This window comes from Tupaia chinensis, unplaced genomic scaffold (assembly GCF_000334495.1).
Source record: "Tupaia chinensis unplaced genomic scaffold, TupChi_1.0 Scaffold140730_1, whole genome shotgun sequence".
Taxonomy (NCBI): Eukaryota; Metazoa; Chordata; class Mammalia; order Scandentia; family Tupaiidae; genus Tupaia; species Tupaia belangeri.
The window spans coordinates 39483-47196 of record NW_006200600.1 but is presented as its reverse complement, the minus strand read 5'-3'; the positions used below and the strand labels follow the sequence as shown (position 1 = coordinate 47196).

At 39.0% G+C, this 7714-nt stretch overlaps 1 pseudogene; it reads right to left on the bottom strand.

The window, feature by feature from the left end:
• Nucleotides 1–1545: 1545 nt before the first annotated feature.
• LOC102500263 (eukaryotic translation initiation factor 3 subunit H-like) lies at nt 1546–4917 on the bottom strand (annotated as a pseudogene).
• Between the last annotated feature and the right edge of the window lie 2797 nt (nt 4918–7714).

Below are 7714 nucleotides of genomic sequence, written 5' to 3'. Positions count from 1 at the left end.
CATAATATAGATTAAATACATGAGACCGAACTGGAGAAATAGCACTCTATGACTTTTGACTAAAACATTTCTGATTTTCTTCTAGGATTTGTTTTCCAGTTTTAAGGATTTTTGTCCTGTCTTGAGCTGTCAATAGGTTCATGTACCTACTATTTGAACCAAATCCTAACCTGTTTCCTGGTTTTAAGTTTTAAGCCAAATTCCTTAACATTTCTTTGATTTATTAAAGTTAAAACTACTTTTCTTGAAATTGCCAGCTGAACTTGCTATTGAAAGTAGTTAGATTATTTAAGGAATTGTGCGGTCAATAAAATGTGGAGGTAAAAGGAATGGAAAACAACTGTAGACACCAGAGATAGTGTGGGAGAAGGGTGGGAAATGGCAGAGGGCCAGAATATATATATATATAGCTAGAAATGGAAAATTATCAATGACAACAGGCATGGTTAAGCCACTATGCAATATATTCTAGATGGGAAATTGTGTTTTGTGTGTTGTGACAATAATTGGGGAATGTCTAAAAGTTAATTAAGAAAAAATGTTTCAGTAAAAAAATAGCTCATGGAAATATATGTAATGGGAAAACTATGTATGAATTTCAAAAAGGTTTTGTACCAAAATAAATTCATACTTTAATTGTAAAAAAAATAAATTAAATTTAAAAAGAGAGAATAAAAAAGAATGATGGCCTCACACCATAAAACGTTCTGCCGGGCATAGAGGATTAGAGAAGATATACGAAAGCATTTGTAACATAAAATAACCTTGACTTTTTCAGCCCAGCATTATATACAGTAGAGATTGCAAAAGAGCAACCACACCAGAGGGTTACCTTGAGAAGATGTTGAAGGAAAAAAAAAGACTGATCTTTGCTAGTAGTTGGTATATCACAGAATATTTGGTAGGCAGTGCTAAATTGAGAATATTTATGTGTTACTTGTGTGCAGGGCATTTGCTTTTCAACAGTTTGAGTAGTTGACATGTAAATGTTTTCTCCATATAATTCTGCCTCTAGAGGTAATTACTATTAAGAGGGAATTGGTCCACATGTTTCAACTTTTTTTTTTTTTCAATTTGGAGAGGTTTTTGCTATAGGGAGCATGCGCTCTCCAAAAAGACAGAGAAACAGAGATTCAGAAAGCATAAATTGCCCACTAGGGTCGATGACCATGTCACAATCACTTCTCCTCCATTCTCCTCTCAGGAACTTAGGCATGCACACACACGTACCTGGTGTGAGTTTAAGCCATTGGGTCTGGGACTCCATTGTGGTCGACTACATGGGAGTTAGGCAGCATACCCATTATGCCAACTGCTGATCCCTGACTTTTATCTTTAAAATTCAGTATTTTTAGTTTTTTTAAACAAGCAGTCAAGATTTTGTTTTAATTTACTACTTGCTAGAAAGACAGCATTATGGCCAAAGATGCAATGACATCGAAAGAATTCTCTGTGCTTTTCAATATGCAAATAAAGTTTTCCCCAGAGTTCCCTGACATTATCTCAAGAGTCCACGATAACTCCTTTTCTGAAAGCGTCCTTTTCTTAGTTGGTGTATTCTTGAAGAGCCTGGGCTATGAAGAGTTTGCCTAGGTTCTGGGCGGTGAACTCCTTGATGTAAGTGTTAATCTGGCCTGCGATTGCCGAGGTCCAGCCTCAGCAGGGGTGTGTTGACTCATTGGAGGCAGCACAGGTGAACAAAATTAGGCTAAAACCTCAATACTTTTTAGCATGTTTTTAGCCAGCTACAGTCAGAGCAAAACTCCGGACCACACGCTAGTGGCTATCAAACACATGTATTTATTGAGGGATGTCTTACAGGAGTAGGAGGGGTGAGGGGGAAATAAAAGGTTTACTCTACAAAACAGGGAATTCAAGGCACAGGAACAATAATCATAAAACATGATGTCTGTCTTGTTTGATTAGGTATAATAAATTACAGTTCTCAGGATGAAGGAGTCTATTTGTCTGGTGCATTTTCTTCTTAAATCTTGATTACCAGACAGGGCCTTTTCAGATGAGAGGGTCTTGTAGCTCAGGAGACAACACAGGGTGTTTTATTAGCAGTTTTTCATAGTTAACAGCACACGGGGGAGAAACTATTTGTAATTAGGTGCTACCTATTGCTTGCCCAAACCAGATAAGAACTTTCAGCTAAGATAGTTACTCTTCCCCCTGGAGCCTTCAGGTTTGTTTATCCTGTTGTTGTTAGCCAGATCTGTCTTTCCTCTATTAACCCACGGGTCCCTGTATTTATTTGATGAATTCTTTGTCTGTTAATCAGTGAATTCTTGTGCTAATTTGGCCTAATATGAGTTAACTTTGGCCTGTAGCTTTTACAAGGGGTATTTACATAAAACTATCCTTAAACTAACTTAGTCTACATATGTTACTAATGCTAATTTGGCTTATACTAACTCAACTTTACATATGTTAATTTCAGCTTAAAACAGGCAGATGGGGGGGTCTGTCTCAGGCTTCCTGACCCTCGCGTGGTTCACTAATTGGCTTATTGTAAAGTTGCAGTTAGGTTGGGGGTGTCCTGGGCCAGTTTCAGCCTGAAAGGTTATTTTTAAGCTTATGCTAAATGTATCTTGAAGGGCCTTCCAAAGGTCAGGAAGATTTCTGCCTAGATGTGACTTCAGCACACCCTCTGTTGTGACCGTGCTGGGGTGAAGCATTGTAATTAACAATAGGTGGTCAGAGCTAAGGGGGCAGTCGGGGGACTTTTGGGAATTTTTATCATATACTCAAGATGTATAAGAGAGCTATGTAATTCTTTTACAGTAGTATATCAGGGAGTCAGAGGGGGGTCGCTTCCCAGCAAGGCTACCACAGTTTCTGGAGTGTACAACAAGTGGCCTTGCCAAACATGTTAAGTGGACCCAAGCTTTGTTCCTAAGTTGGGGGGCATACAGCAGCAGCCTTGCCAACATGCTGAACTGACCGGAAGTGGTGCTCAAAGGTCAAGAGCTCAAAACAGATCCTGGGGCCCTACCAGGTAGGACTCCTCTATATGATGAGCAGTGACTCCATCCTGGCAGGGAGCTGGAGTGGTTTGAAGAGCTTGGACAAGTCCTCCTCAGGGAGCGGAGGTTCTCCCTGACTCTGGTGCTGCATATTCTCCTGCTGGCAATGCTGCTGATACTGATGTCGGCATCCAACCTGGGGCTTGGGTCTAGCTGAATCATGATCAGAGGACTGCTGGTGAGGAAGAGAAAGAGGATGAGAAAGAGAAAGCCCTCCATCTTGAGAGGACCAGTGAATTGGAAAGAATAAGACAAAGAGACAGAGTAGAAGTGGACACAGGCAGCCTAAGCCTAGGTAGCCCAAGCAACTTGTGCTGCCACTTGAGCCACTGCTTGAGCTACCCAGACAAACTGGGTATCTTTATTTATAATACAAGGAGTCACTACACATGTATATTTTATGACACTTCATAGATTCATTGCTAGGTTACAGACAATAAGAAGCAGATAACAAATCTATAAAGGCTTAGTCATACTGGGACAGGTGTATCCCTTGGTGATAATTTCATCAAGATAAAGTCCTATTATCTTCTTTTTTAATGCAGAGAAGTCGAGCTGTAGGTGTGGTGAAGAAGGCTGAAGAACTTCTCCATAAGGAGTGCATCACCATGCCCAGAGAAGGCTAAAGAATCTTACAGATGCAGAGCAGGGATTGGACTTTGCTAATTGGGGTCAAGACTTCCTTTTTGACTTCCATCAGATGTGTCTGTTGGAATGCCCCTAGCAATTTCCACCTTTCGCTCTGTCCGCAGTGAGGGTCAAGGAAAGGGCAAGTTACAAGGTTCTGCCAAAGCCCAAAAGGACAGGCAGTGTTTGCTCAGAGCATGTCCCCACACCTCAGGGTCTCTCTCTAAGCATATCCCTACATGTTGATGTCTCTGCTGCTGCTGTTTACTAATATTCCTCATGTGTGTGCTTTATTTAACTATACCTTGGTTCATTTCATTCACTCTGTCCATTAACAACTAAAGATTCTTCCCTAAATGATTGCTGCTAGCAAGACTGAGCAATTCATATTTATCTGCTAGAGCTGGCTTCTCGAGCTCCCACATTAGAACGCTAATCAGAAGTCAATTTTTAGTTACAGTTGACACTTCTTAAACATGTTTTCAAAGGTGATATTTGCCTTTTTCAACACTTTTTGGGAAAAAATCCTCTTTATAAACTTCCATCAGTTTAGGAGCCAGTCTGTATGCCTTTTGTGAGAGAGATCCTTGGGCAGTTTTTATGGGATTGTAAATGAGAATGGAAGATTCCTCAATGGCATATTGGTAACTGTATGAGGAGTCCAGGAGTGCCTGAGTGACAAAGGAGCCATAGTACATGGACTGGTACAAGCCCATGTGGATATGATTGATGTTGATGTGGTGAAGGCTCCGCATCATCTCCATCTGATCATCAAAGTCAGCATCATCTTATATATGTTGGGGAAATGGAAAGCAGTTGGTAATTTCAAGTTGATCTTCTACAACCAGACCCAAAAGTACCCTTTGAACAACTTCATTTCCTTGTTCTTCTTCTTGATAATGTTTGCTTTACATTAATATCACCAGGCAATCTATCTGCACTTGTTTCACTGCTGAATCTCCAGAACTGCCTTTGCTTTTGCCTTTGCCTTTTCCTACTGCATCAGTGGTGGAGCTCAAAGAAGTAGCAGTGAATCTTCTACAACCAGACCCAAAAGTACCCTTTGAACAACTTCATTTCCTTGTTCTTCTTCTTGATAATGTTTGCTTTACATTAATATCACCAGGCAATCTATCTGCACTTGTTTCACTGCTGAATCTCCAGAACTGCCTTTGCTTTTGCCTTTGCCTTTTCCTACTGCATCAGTGGTGGAGCTCAAAGAAGTAGCAGTGAAGCCAGTGCCTTCCTTGTGGGATGCCATCTTTCCAGACAGACAGGAATAAAGAGAAACATGAGTTACTGGAAACAGAAGCACGAGTATAGTATTTTGAAATTTTGAAAGATATTTTTTAACTGTCAAGAACTATGGAGTATGAGCAAAAATTTTTTGATATGTAAAAATAAATACAAGGAATAAAAGAAAAAAAAACAAAGATATAGAAACTATATCTAGTATCTTTTCTGACCATGACAGAATAAAATTTGAAATCAACTACAGAAATAGCCCTCGAAAATTCACAAACACATGGAAACTAAACAACATACTGCTGAATGACTTTACAATTACAGAAAGAATTAAGATTGAAATAAAAAAGTCTATAGAAACCAATGATACCAAGCAAAAACGTGTTTAAGACCTATGGGGCACACCAAAAAGTCATAAGACGGAAGTTCAAGTTCATAGCAATTAGTACCAACCAAAAAAAAAAAAAAGCTGAAAGGTGTCAAATAAGCAGCTTAATGACACAAGTCAGTGAACTGGAAAGACAATAATAAAAAATTAAAAATTGAAAAAAAAAACTTCCAAGAGAAAAGGAAGAATACAAAGATTTGAGCATAAATAATTGAAATAGGAAATAAAAGACCTATATAGAAAATCAATGAAACCAAAAGATGTTTCTTTGAGAAGATAAACACAACTGACACACCATTATCTAGATTAGTCAAGAACAGAGAAAGGAACCAAATAAATCAAATCAGCAAGGAAACAGATATAATTACAATGGATATAACAGTAATACACTGTAACATCAGAGAGTATTATGAGCGACTATATGCCAACAAACAAACAAACAAACAAACAAAAAACCTGGATGAAATGGAAAAATTTCTGGACATGTATAACTTACTAAGACTGGACCAGGAAGAAATAGAAAATCTGAATGGACTCATAACAAGCAATGATTTTGAGTAAGTAATAAATAGTCTCCCCAGGAGGAAGAGCCCAGGTTCTGATGGTTTTACTTCTGAATTCTACAAAATCTCCAAAGCACTAAATCATTTTTCAACATTCAAAAGGAAGAAACTCTCTAAAATTAATTATATGAAGACTCCATCATCCTAATTTCAAAACCAGACAGGGACATGACAAAAAAGAGAAAATTTTAGGTTCATATCTCTGATGAATATGAATGCAAAAATTCTCAAAACAATACTAGAAAATTATATTCAACATTAAAAAGATTATACACCATGACCAAGTAGATTTTTTCCAGGGGTACAAGGATATTTCAAAAGGCACAGAACAAGGAACCAGCAGATGGCATAATAGCTACATTGTTGGACTTCCACACAGTCAACAACTGTTCAAGTCCTGGACCCAGCAGCTTAAAACTCATGGGGGGAGGCATGTGTGCATGTGTACCCATAATCCAAGAGGAGAGCGGAGAAGAAGGAACTGTGGCATGGTCACTCCCTCTGGGAGATAATTTCTTGTTTTCTATTTCTCTGTCTCTCTGGTGAGTACATGAACCCTATAGCAAAAATCACTCTCTAAAAAGAAAAAAAAATGCACAAAACAATAAATGTAATATATCACATTAACAAAACGATAGATTAAAAACTATATGATCATATCAATAGATGTAGAAAAAGCATCTGAAAAAAATACATCTCCTCATGATTAATACCCAGCAAAATCAGTATAGAAAGAACATTTTCTAACACAATAAAAGCCATCTATAAAAAACCCATGCCTAACCTCATAATAAATGAGGAAAAGCTGAAAGGTTTTCCACTAAAAACTGCAACACCCCAGATCCCTGGCCAGTAAAAGATCCTGAGGCAAGGCCAGTCTCTGGCAATAGTCCCAGCTTCAGCTCTCGCAACCCCAGAGACATCTCTCTCAGGAAGAACAGACCTTAGCTTTCCAGCAGAGCCCCAGTTCTATCCCCAGACCCCTCCACTGCAAGGAATCATGAGGCAGGGCCAATCTCTGGCCACAGCCCCAACTCCAGCTCTCCCAAACCCACAGACACCCCTCTCAGGAAGGTATGCAGTTTTTTTTCTCTTTTTCTTTCTTCTGTTTATTTGCTACTCCTCCTTATCCCACAGAACAGGCCTCAGCTCTCCAGTAGAGCCCCAGTTCCATACCCAAACCCCTGGTAAAATCATGTGTCATGCTACCAAATGGCACATAAATTTTTCTTCATTCTCCTTCATAATCTTTTCTTCCTTCTTATATTGTCATCTCTTCCTCATCCTCCACCCTCCCAGAGGGACCAGACAGGTCTAGAATTGCAGTTATCAAATCTCAAATACCCTAGCATTGTGAGGTTCCCAGGGATCCTCCCTTTAATTAAATCATCTGTGGAAAAGAAGATACTGCTCCTCAGACACCTGAGTAAGAGGCTCCTCCTGAGGGACCACATTCCTAAACACAGCAGAAGAGAGACTTCAGCACACATCAGCCCACAGCAAAAGGGAAACACACTTATTCCCAGTCAAAGAAACATTCTCCTAATAGGTATCCAAAAGTGAATACATCTCTCAATGGCTAGAAGTAGAAGAGCCTGAGGTCTGAATAAACCAAGAAATATGTCTCCATCAAAAGAACACAATAACTTCCCTCCATCTCAAAGCAAACAAACAAATAAACAAACAAACAAGAACAAAAACAAAAACACAGAGAAAGTTACCAAAATGCCAAAAAAAAAAAGAATTTAGAATATTAATAGTTACAAAACTCTATAAGCTGGAACAGAAAAGAGACAACAAACTACAGGAGATTAGGAAGTCCTTCCACACTATGAAAGAAGAAATGGACGTGCTAAGAAAGA